The sequence below is a fragment of the Carya illinoinensis genome, chromosome 14 (assembly GCF_018687715.1).
Source record: "Carya illinoinensis cultivar Pawnee chromosome 14, C.illinoinensisPawnee_v1, whole genome shotgun sequence".
In the NCBI taxonomy this organism is placed as follows: domain Eukaryota; kingdom Viridiplantae; phylum Streptophyta; class Magnoliopsida; order Fagales; family Juglandaceae; genus Carya; species Carya illinoinensis.
The window spans coordinates 2,823,731-2,836,477 of record NC_056765.1 but is presented as its reverse complement, the minus strand read 5'-3'; the positions used below and the strand labels follow the sequence as shown (position 1 = coordinate 2,836,477).

Here is a 12,747-nt window from a genome sequence, read left to right as displayed (position 1 = left end):
TTTTTACAATTGCTTTAAGAGTTTATGTGGCAGTGCCGCTTCGCTAAAAGCATTGTTTGTTTTACTTGGATTTAAATCTGATATAAAATATAGTACTTCTAAAAATAATTGTAAGAAACAAATTGTATATACATCATCACATCTCGACAAAAAATCGAATGGAAATTAATGCTACCTTATCCTGATGATGCGGTGTATCCATCCATGATCCACCTTGTCATTTTCTAGCAAGAATACATGAAGAGACATCTCTATTCTAGCTGATTACCATACACACCGACAGTCATGGCTTAATTGATTTCAGAGACCATAAACAAAAGTGAATATTGCACGTTTATCTTATTTAATACGGAGTTTCTGCCTGTTAGATTAAGTTATTTTCAAATTTTTATCTAAATTAAGGTGTTAATAAAAGAGAAATAGAGAAATAAAATATTTTTTACGGTAGTTATTACTGTCATTAAAAATAATTTGAATAATATAAGATGAATAATCAATATTACAATTACCATTTTATTTATTTGTCTTTTTCACCGGAAGTTCTCAAATTCAAATAACTACTTAAACAAAACATTTTCTTGTACTGTTTATGAATAGCATATATATTTAATGTTGTGGGTCTCTCTTTCATTTTCAAATTGAAAAAAATAAAGAAGAAGTTACAACTTAGTCAAAAAGTTAGCTAGGGGGATCTTTATAGCTATTATTAGGTATTTGACTAACATATATCATAGGTAGCATTAATTAATGTTGTAAGATATTTAAGTGGAAAATGATTCACAAACAGTTATCTTACCAAATCAAATATTTGCAACATTTCCTTTTTATAATAATAATAATAATAATAATAATAATAATAATAATAAAAGTTATGATATCTCAGGCCTTTTTTCTGGATTCACGTGAATTATCTCACATAATCGAACAATATTTATAATTCACATATCAAATTATTTGAGATAGCTCGAATGAATATCAAATAAAAAATCCGTCTTTATTTCTCATGTTTGAAAAATTAAAGAATCTAGATTTTATTTTCACACAAGGAAGACGTGCACATTGATTGGATTGGATTTTTTTACCCACCATAAAGATTAAAGAATATGGCATGATATTGCTCATAAGGCAGGTTATAATATCTCACAAAACCTTGCTACATCACGTATTTGCAACATTTCCCTTTTATTAAAAACATAATAATAAGAGTCATGATAAATTCATAGGCCTTTTTCCGTTGGATTCACACATGATATTGTCTCGCATGAATAAGATACAATACTCCACAAAATTTGGTTGTTGGGGCACATGAATGAGATTTTTAGGGTCATCATGTGATTCTAATGATGTTCTCTTATTTTCTAAAATTTCATAAAATATATTAATTCAAATATTTTACTATTATTTATAATTTATTTTATTATTATTTATATATTATCTTATTTCATCTCACTTTACGAACGAGTCCTAATCGTCTATTATTGATTGTGAAACAAGCCTAAGACTCTACGTCATTCAATCATTCACTCTAGCGCGCAACAAATATTACTGTTACACATTTTTATACAATTATTTAATAATTTTTTAATTTTTAAAATATTTTTATTTTTATTTTTATTTTGATGCGTTTAAATTCAAAAAGTATTATTTACGGTAAAATTATAAAATAATAGTAATTATATACATCTCCTTTTAACGTATTATTGTTCGAGATACAATAAGCGCACAGATTTTACAAAATTATATAATAAAATATTAGTTTTCTGAGTTTGTTTAACTATCGTTTGCATTATTAATTGATTATATCTGCTGTATATATAAACGCGAGTGTGCTTGCTACAGTACTTTTATCTAATATTTTTTCTCAATTTTGCCCTTGGTTTTATTTGAAAATTGCAATCCTTTTAGTCTTTTTTTTTTTTTTTTTTTTTTTGCTGACAGACATTTTGGTCCTTTTTATATTCTGATCGTCCGATTTTTTTTCCCTGTTTTGTTTCTGATTTTACCTCTTGCTGCCATTTTGCTTCACCGCCTAAATGATATTGTCTTTTTACACTTCATCTTATCGCTTAGTCTGATAGAGTCGATTGAGGCAAATTTAAATGTTAATATTTGCCGTTTGTGTTATGCATTCAACTTGCTTTCTTAAAACAAAAAATTGTTCGTGTCTTAGAACTGGTGCTACTCGTGAATGTCAGGTATGCTTCTTATTCTTTCTTCTCTTAGTTTATTATATGAATGAATTTGTTATAGTATAATTACATCATATGCATATGCATTAATTGCATCACAAGCACCAAAAAAAAAAAAAAAAAAAAAACAAAACCAAAACCAAAACAAAATAAAAAAATATATTTGCATATTCGCATCATATTTACATATTTGCATATCCGTATGTATATTTCCACGCGGATATACATGACACCTAATCCATACAAATATACATAGCACCAAAAAATAAAACAAGTCATATTCTAATTTAGTCACCCTTTGGGAGAGAAGGGGAGGCAAGTAGGAACGTATGTATTGAGAACGAAAAAATAAAAAAATGCAATCAGCTTGGAAAAAAAAAACACATCTTCCAAAAATTTTGAAAAAATCAATTTTACATTTCAGAAGATATGTCGGATTGTTCATGGTGGCTTCACAGAAATACGGAGATGGTGGAAAAGTCATGAGGGAGAAAGCATGTGAGGGTGAGCTACATGGAACAAAGATTGCTCTAGGCTGAGATCACAAGAAAAAAATTTTTGTTTCGCAGATCTAAAAAAGACAAAACTAATATCCATCAAACACCAAACAAGAAAAAAAATAGAAGGAATGAAAGTCAAGGGGAAAAAAAACTTGAATCAAAAATAGAAAAACCCTAGGAATATAGATTGAAAGAAAAAAAAAAATTGTTGTACAAATCTAATATACATCAAATGCCGAACAACAAAAAATAAAAATAGAAGAAATCAAATGCAAGAAAAAAAAAATAAACTTGAATCAAAAATAGAAAATTCCTAGGAACACAAATCGGAAGAATTTTTTTTTTTTTCTACAGATGTGAAGAAAACAAAGCCAACATACATCAAATGCAAGAAAAAAAATTTTCCTTCTACATATTTGAAAAAGAAAAAGTTAATATACATGAAAAATACAAAGCTATTGCATATACATCAAATGCCGAAAAACAAGAAAACAAAATAGAAGAAATCAAATGCAAGAAAAAAAATAAACTTGAATATAAGCAGAAAAACCTTAGGAACACGTATGGCAACAAAAAAATAATTTTTATTTTTTTATTTTTTGGTAGATGTGAACATATCAAAAGCAAATATACATGAAACACAAGGAATAAAAAATTCATTCTAATAATCTGAAAACTATATCAACTCAATCGCAAAGAAAAAAAAATTCCACAAATGAGACGTGTAAAAAGCAAATATACATGAAACACAAAAAGAAAAAACAATTTCTACAGATCTGGAAAGTAGATCAACTCATACGCTAGGAAAAAAAATTTCTTGCATATGAGAGGTATACAAAGCAAATATACATGGAACGCGAGGGAAAAAAAATTCCTGCAAATATGAAAAGTAGACCAACTCAGCCGCAAGAAAATTGGCGTTATTTCATGCTTCCTTTTTAAACTTTTAGTTGTTGCAATATATAAGTACAAAGTATTCGTATGTAGTTATAAATATGTTTGTGAAAATTCTATGTTGTAGCTATAAACATTTTGCAGATAATACATATAATATTTATTATGATATTTTTATGAGCAAGAAAAAATTGAAAATAATTACCATATAAATTTTGTCTAAACTACACAAACGTCCAAAGGACGTTTCTTCTACTAGAAATTTAGTAAGCACAAGTAGAATTCACTCGGTAACAAACAACCTCCGTGCTTAACAGAATTCTTAATCGTGAGGTGAAGCGGTAGTTTTATAAAATATATATATATATATAATGATTTTATAAATTTATATGTTTTATTAAAATATAATTTTCATAATTCTTTTCAAATATAAAGTATTTTCTATTATATATAATTGACTAGTATTTTTGGTCTCACGTACATAAGACTTCGTGGTTTCCCCAATTGATCGAGACATTTACTATGCATAAATTATAGAGAAATGCTAGCCGGTCTACCTAGCATTTCCACCTATAGGTGCTTTTTTATTATTATTTTTTTAATATTAAGAAATGTATTAAATTATTATTATTATTATTTTCTTAAATATTAAAAATATTTTTCTTATTATTTAAGAAAAAAAGTCAATTTTGTGGTAATCGATCAGTTTTATTGGTAGACCTTTGGTCTCCATAGAACTGCCCTAAATTATATGACATGTTATTCAGGATATTTCGCATGGCTAACCAGTTTGACGAAAATAAAATTGGCGTTCACACTATACATGAAAATTGACCAAAAAAAAAATGTTGTGTGTATCATTACTCCTTATAGAAATAATCTAGAATGTTCAAGTTTCATATACTATTTTTGGGGAAAAAAAAAGTCTACTATTAAAATATACTCTTTTTGAAATAGTTTGTATGGATTCTAGATTTACTCACTTTTTTTAATATAAGGCATATATGGTGCTTGCATATTTTAAAACTATAAATATAATTTATCGATTAATTTGCATCCAATCCCTCTTTCTTTCTTTATTTTATTTTTGATCTCTCAATATTAATTAAAATGGCTTATTATTTAGTCTTAAAAAAGATGCATATTAGTTCAAATTTGAGTTAATTTTGTTATGTTTTGTTGACTTAAAAACAGAGTCAACATTTTTGTATTCAGCGTTTAAATACTCATTTTGGAATCCACAAAAGAAGAACTCAAGTATTTCACGTTGAATACATAACAAGTCTTCAAATGGCTGGGGAGGCGCAACCTGTATGAATTATCATTAATCTTTTGAAGAACCTCATGCGGTCCAATCTTCCGCTCTTTAAACTTATTATACCCTTCAACAAGAGAACAATCATGAGTTAATACCTTCCAAACAAAATCACAAAGTACTTGATGACGATGACTATCAACTTGAGCTATGTACTTGGTATTACTCTAGTGGATGGCAAACTTCACTTGCTCATGGATGCCCCGAAGAGATGTTCTACCGTCTCATCCGCCTTGTGATTCAAACAATCAATGCATGGAATAGGAGCTAACTCAAGCAAGGTGGATGGATTCTAGCCATAGACAATCTCAAACAGGCTTAGTCGCACGGTTATGTTCTTAGACTTGTTATAGATGAATTCTACTTGAGGTAGAACCAGATCCCATTGCTTTGAATTATTCCCTGCCAAACGCTTCAAGAGATTACCCAAACTCTGATTCATTATCTTGGTTTGACTATTTGTGTGTGGGTGGTAGGCACTGTTGAAATTAAATTTCCTTCCCAATTTCTCCCATAAACTCCTCCATAAATGGCTCATGAGCTGAGTGTCACAATCAAAAGTGATTGACCTTGGAATGCCATGTAAGCAAACAATCTCTTTGAAATACAACTAAGTGATCCGTGTAGCATCCATTGTCTTCCTACAAGCAACAAAATGGGCCATTTCGTAAAACCTATCAACTACTACCAAGATAGAATCCATGGCCCATTCGTTTGGGTAAGCCCAACACAAAGTCCAAACTGACATTGAACTAAAGGGCTTCATGAACAAGTAAGGGAGTGTACAGACCCGCATTGGTGAGAACCCCCCTTGGACAGTTGACATACATAGCATTGCTCCACCTAACTAGTCAACATGGGCCAATAGCAATCAATTGATATCAAGGCCAACGTCTTGTCTCGCCCAATCTGACCTTCGTTATGAAGTTTACTAACAATCTGCTACCTCAATGAACAATCTGGGATGCATAATTGTAATCCATGAAATAAATAATCATTATGTAAAACAAAATCAGCTCGTTGTCCATCAATTACGACCCATAATATATTCCCAAAAAAAGGATCTACTACATATAAATCACTAAAAGTATCAAATCCTACAACTTTGATGTTCATGGTGGTGAGGAGTAACGTGGTTTAGGCTTACTAATTAGTACCTTTAAGGAAAATGTGAACTCTTACAAGTATGCTACCCATATGGTATGCCCCTTATTCAACTTATGTTGACCATTGATTTACTTCAAAGACTCGTAGTCAGTCATGATGATGAACTCCTTTTGTACCAAGTAGCGCTGCCCATGCTTCAGGGTCTGAACGATGGCGTAGAACTCTAGATCATAACTGGAATAATTTTTCTTGGACCCAGACAACTTCTCAGTGAAAAAGGCTATCGAGCTCCCCTCTTGGCTCAAAATACCACCAATGCCAAGTCTAGATGCATCACAATTAACCTCAAACACTTTTTCAAAATTGGAAAGAGCCAAAACTATTGCTTCTATCATTTTCTACTTAACCAGTTGAAAACTGGCCTCAGCCTCCTTAGACCACTAGAATGCATGCTCCATGAGGAACTCTGTGAGAAGGGTAATTAGTGTGTTGAAATTTATGATGAACTGGCGGTAGAAGGATGCCAATCCATGAAAACTCTTGACATCATGCAGGGTCTTAGGCCTGGGCCACTCCAAAATTGAATCTTCCTTTGATCATCTGCCAAACACTATTAGTAGATACAACAAAACCAAGGTAGTAAGAAAAAAAATTTCTTCTTATTGATACACAAACATTTCTTCCTTAACATATCAAAAACAGGTTGCAAGTGATCAAAGTGTGACACCCATGTTAGACTAAAAATGAGGATATCATCAAACTAAACAACAAGGAATTTCCCCATAAAAGGCTGCAAAACAAGATGGACAAACTTCATAAACATGCTGAGCACATTGGACAGTCAAAAAGGCATGACCATCCATTCATACAAACCATATTGCATCTTGAACGTTGTTTGCCACTCATCTCCAAGCCTTATTTTGAAATAATGGTATTCGCTTTTAATGTCACTTTTTTAGAAGACCTTAGAACCAGAGAGTTGATCCAACATGCCATCTAGGCGACGAACTAGAAATTTGTACTCCACCGTGATCCTGTTGAACGCTTTGCAATCTTCACTCATATGCCAAGAACCTTCTTTCTTCGGTACCAACGGAGCAGAAACTGCACATGGGCTCATGCTCTCACGAATGTAGCCCATCTCCAAGAACTCCACAACCTAATGCACAACTCTTCAGATTCCTTAAGAATGAGGTGATACTCAGGCTGATTTGGAAAACTCAACCCCAGGACAAATCGGCCTGAATATCCCTCATAGGTGACAGTCTAGGAGGAAGATCTTCTAGCATCATATCATAAAACTCTACTAGTAGATGTTGCAACTCTGGTGGTAAATTTGGGCCTACGTCCTCTGCATTATTCCCACAAGGCGACAAAGCATAAATCATGTCTTCATGCTCAATCTCCTCTAAAAACATGGACATAGAAAGCAGGTTATGCTATTGGCTTCCAAGGTAGGAGTGGTTCCCTCCCGGCGAGTTGCCAATACACTCTTCTTCCCTTCGATGCAAAGGGAATACTTATTCTTTTGCCCATTAGAAATAACATTGCGATCATATTGCCAAGGTATGCCTAACAATACATGACAAGCACCCATAGAGATGACATCACATCAAGCATTATCAAAATATTTTCTGCCGATCGAAAAATATATTAGGCATCACCTATCTATTGTTATTGCACTACCTTTTACTGTATGGCATTAGATGACGGTCTGTCTTCAACTGTAAGATGTTAACAGTCTGTTCATACACCACATTCTCACAATTGTCATTGTTAATGACCATCTTTCAAACTTTATTGACAACAATACAGGTCATGTGAAAAATATTGATTCTCAACCAATTGTCTCCTGAATTACTCTTGGGAGTTAGTAGACTCTTGCAAATGACCAGTGTCTCATGGCCATCACTATATAACACGTTTCCATCCTCGTCATCATCATACATAAGCTCCCCAGTCTCTTCAATTTCTTCTACCACTTCTTCCTCAATCAGGAGAGTTTTACCTTTTTAATTAGCTACACTCAGTTGCTTGATGCCCTTATTCATCACATCTGAAACATTTGATATTAGAGTTAGAAATCTGGCCTTGCGGTGGCTGAGGGGTAGGATAAGATTCCTGAGGGTAAACTACTCAATTGTTTTGATCGCCTTTGATCACCAATTTCCTACTCTGCTATTTCTCTACAATGAGTGCACACTAGTATCTTTTAGAAACTGTCCACAGTAAGTGAAGACTGAGGACATCTACCAGGTAGCCACCCAAATACCTTGCCACCATCTGCTCCTCAGTTTTGGATAAATTATTCAGAGCTATCAATTGATAGAACTCCTCCATGTAATCATCAATTGATCTTGTGCCTTGCTTCAATGTGTGCAGTAGCTGAAACAAGGTTTGAGTGTAGTCAAAAGGAAGGAAGCGACCCTTTATCTTTTTCTTTGTCTTCTCCCAATCGGTAATCTTGGCCTTGCCCTGCCTGTCCCCTGATTTCTTCAACTACTCCTATCAAGATGATGCTCTACCCTTTAGCTTGATGGTGACACGTTTCACCTTCACACGATTTGGGACTTCCTTATAATAAAAAATTCACTTCACTTCATGTAGCCAATCAATGAAACCTTCAACCTGTAACGTGCCAGAAAACTCAGGCAAATCCACTTCGAACCCAAGACCCCTCTATATCACAGTACTCCCAAAATAGAGAACAATTGTGATATGGGTTCTCAAAACAGGAATCAGAATCATGACCTTCTATTTCACGATCATCGAAATCCTGCGTTGCTAGATGCCGGGTTAACTCTGCAACCTATCTATGCAAATCCTCAATCATTACATCTTGAAAAGCTATGATCACGGTACGAGACTTCATCATTTAGAACCTGCTCACGATGACCACAACCACCAGCTATAGAAACTGATTAGATATAATCCTAGGAAAGATGCTTAAGCTCTAATGTCAATTGACTTTGGACATAATTAAGATTATTCTAAAGGCTAGTTTCAACAAATGATCGATATCGAGAAGACGAGATTCGCCCAAAAATTCAGAGAAAATGATTATGATGTTCAATAAGAATTATGAAAACTTAAGAATGTTTAATGTTGAAATTTGCCCACAAGCCAGGCTGAAATAACTATAAATCAAGACTATCAGAATTTTACCAAAAAAAAAAAAAAGATCCCAATAAATATACAAAAAATAAATGTGTAATTAAAGAAGTAATTTGCTTAGATCTGGCCAAAATCGAGTTCAAAATTACTTCCTAAACAGGAAATGACATATTATCATAAAATGTTAAAAGAAAAAAAAAATCTAAAATGGGAGATTCAAAATGGAAAACAGCGGATTTTGGTCTTGCAAAAGATGTACATTGAGCGTAGCTAGTAACCACAACGTGCATGTTGAAAAGAGCTTTCTGAACTGGAGTCATATATGCGATTCCGATACTCGTAGCCAAAATTATGGCTAAAATACCGATACGTGTCCAAAACTATCCCAAATCAAGGAAAGATCAATGTTTCCTACTATGCTTGCATTGATCTTCTGCACCATCAACATATAATCTGACAGGTTAGCATCATCTAACTTAGATTTTTCTGTATCAATGACCCTTTCCCCCTTTTTCCACCTACCAAAGTTTTGGTGCATTTACGGTAGAGATCAGGAAATTTTGACTTGGTTGCTCTTTTGCTTTCTAAGAAATAGTGTTTGTATTGCTTTCTTTTGCTTTAGTTGATGACGAAATGTAAGAAATTGGAAAAAGATTGATTATCTATATCTCAAGAAAGGTGGGCAGTGGGGCGGGGTGGGGCGGGTTCTTTGCTTATGAGTCATTTCACTTTTCAAAGATATGGCTTGGGGGGACGGGGGAGGCAAAAAGTGGGTGGGTTTTTGTTTCAAATTGAATTGTGACTTGAAAAAGATATACCGATGTATGGTGTGAAAAATAAAACGGGTTGATATTTAGGATTTTTCTAACTAGAATATGCTCTGTTGCTATTAATTCATTGAATTATGTGCTCTTAATTATGACAAAAAACCTCTCGGCATAATTAATTAACAATCGAAATGTTATTTTACTTCATCTGAAATTGGATTATAAGCTCCAATTAAATTAGGATATTGCAATTTATCAACATGTAAATAATTAAAAATATGCCAAGATTCTTTAGACCAATTGGAAACACCTTGATTTCTCACTAACAGAACTAAGGATCGAATCTCCCATTTTCATGTAAAAAAAAATTAAAAATATAATATTTTTTTATTTAAAATGGAGAGATCGACCTAGTTTGACATGGGTATATTAATATTGAAGTTGGTCCAATACAGTGACCTCTATTACTGCATGGTGGAATTTGCGAGCAACAGTTTTGAAATGGAACTACAAACGTACACTTCATTTTGCAATTAAGTTTTAACAACTTCTAGCTGGATGTAAGTAAATTTATTAGTTTGAAAAAAAAAATTATATTCTTAAGCCTAAAGCACATGCATTTATACAGTAAAGTGTTTGCCTGTTATAATTTAATTTAAAAGATAATTTTAAAATTTAAATTTTATAAATTAAATTTTATCATTTAAATGATGTGAATAATATCCTTTACACAATGTAATATATCGTTAATTGAAAATTTCAAGTTAATAATTTTTAGCAGGAAGAAAATTTGGACTTTTAAAACTATTTCTACATTCAATGCCATGCAACTGGATCTGGCTGCCGGTACTAGTATTAGGAATAGAGCGTAGAACTTAATTTTCTGCAATACACAGATCACAGACGAACAGACTCTCACACTTATCCATGCTAAACCAAAGTCATAAACTTCCAAAATACAAATGGTTATCAAAGCCTATGAATTAATTAGCTATATGCGATCCACTGCGCGCATCTATTAGCTAGCTAGCATTTTATATGGCACTTCAACAAACAGTACTACCACATGAGATGCATCAAATCTAGTACTTGCCAATGTTGGCAGCACTCAGTCCAAGGAGCTTGTCGAAATTCCACAAAGTGAGAACCAAGACAATAATTCCAACAACAGTAGCACTGCCTTTAAAAAAGCCTGAGAAATACAACCTAGTCAAGGTTCCCACCAGACGATTCCAATTGCTCCCGTAGTACGTATTAAGATCTTTACAGATTTTCGCGTAATGGGTTCCACTTTCTTCAATCTCCAGGGCAAGGTTGTTAACCAGTTTCATCACTGCAACACTGGAACCTAACTTGTTAACTATGCTTTTCAACAAGCAACCATACATCTGCTTTAGTTGTGATAAGATCATCCAACAGCACAATGTAATCGTAGATATGAGTTTCAGATGGATGATGGCATTGCTCCAAGGCCATTAGGTTTCGAAAAAGACCTTCGGTTTTATCGTCTAACAGAAGGGGTAGGACTTCCAAGAAATGTTGCATATGGACCAAGCAATTGTTAATTTACACACTTTAAAATTATATCAAACATTACTCTTAATTATTTAACAAATTATTTGGTCTATTGCATACCTGTTTTGGTCAAATAATGTCTAACATATATCACATGTAAGAAAAAGGAAAAAAAAACATATATCACATGTAGCTAGCATTTAATATTGTAAGATATTTAAGGGGAAAACGATTCACATAATTTTTTTTTTTTTTTGAAATGGATCTCTCATTAATAATAAATTGATTAAATATAGAGTTTGTTTTAGGGGTGGGTAGTGGGGCCCCTGAACCCACTGCTCCGCCCCGTTCGCCCCACCCCTGCATATGCGGGGCGGGGCAGGGCATCCGCACCGCAAGGGCGGGGTACAGGGGACCCTGCTTGTATGGGACGCCCCTAGCAGAGGCAGGGGACGGATACGCTGCGACCCCAGTCTGGTTTTCCCTCACCCAGCCCCATGTTATATATATATATATATATATATATAATATATTATATTATATATTTATATATAATAAATACAGTTTATAAATGAAACGGTTTCATTAAGCAACTTAATGAAACGGCACTGTTTTGTCCATTACAAAACCACGCCGTTTCATTAAGTTTTAACACTAAGGGGTTAACCCCCCCCCCTTGCGTCGCCCCCTCCCTTCGGCAAGCTTCTTGAAATCTCTCTCTCTCTCTCCTACCTCAGTACCCCGTTCTCTTCCCCCTCTCGCAGTCTTGGTTGGAGACTTGTAGTCGCTCTCGTTCTCTCATCTCTCTCGCACGACGCCACATGGTACGCCGCACGGTAAGTTAGCTCGTATACTTTTTCTCTATTGTTTTTTATTTTTTTATTTTTTTTTGAGTTTTCATCGGAGATTGGAAGAAGGATGGGTTGAATCGGAGATGGAGGATGAGATTTGTGACTTGTGTGCTGTGGATTCGTGATCATTGTGCATGTGTTTTCAGTGTTAGGGTTTTGCTTGCTGTGATTGTTTCGGATTCCATCTAAATTGATTGTTTTTTTGAAAATTTAATTGTATTGAAACCCCTAAATGATTTAGGGTTTAGGGTTCCAATCATGAAACCCCTAAATCAATTTTGGGGTTAGGGTTTCGGATTGGAACCCTAAATTAAATTAGGGTTCCAATCCGAAACCCTAATTTTTTTGGGAGTTTGAGAATACAATTTAGTGCCCAAATCCTAAATTAATTGAAAAAAAAAAATTAGGGTTTTTTGTTAAAGTCAATTAGTTACTTTTATTATAATCTAACGTATCTTATAAATTTATTTAAGTTCGTAAATTTTGTTAAAGTAT

At 33.5% G+C, this 12,747-nt stretch overlaps 1 protein-coding gene across 1 annotated transcript in view; it reads right to left on the bottom strand.

The window, feature by feature from the left end:
* Positions 1–12,747, bottom strand: part of LOC122294151 (UPF0481 protein At3g47200-like) — a 97,418-nt gene that overhangs the window by 3,532 nt on the left and 81,139 nt on the right. The gene's annotated exons all lie outside the window — the stretch shown is intronic.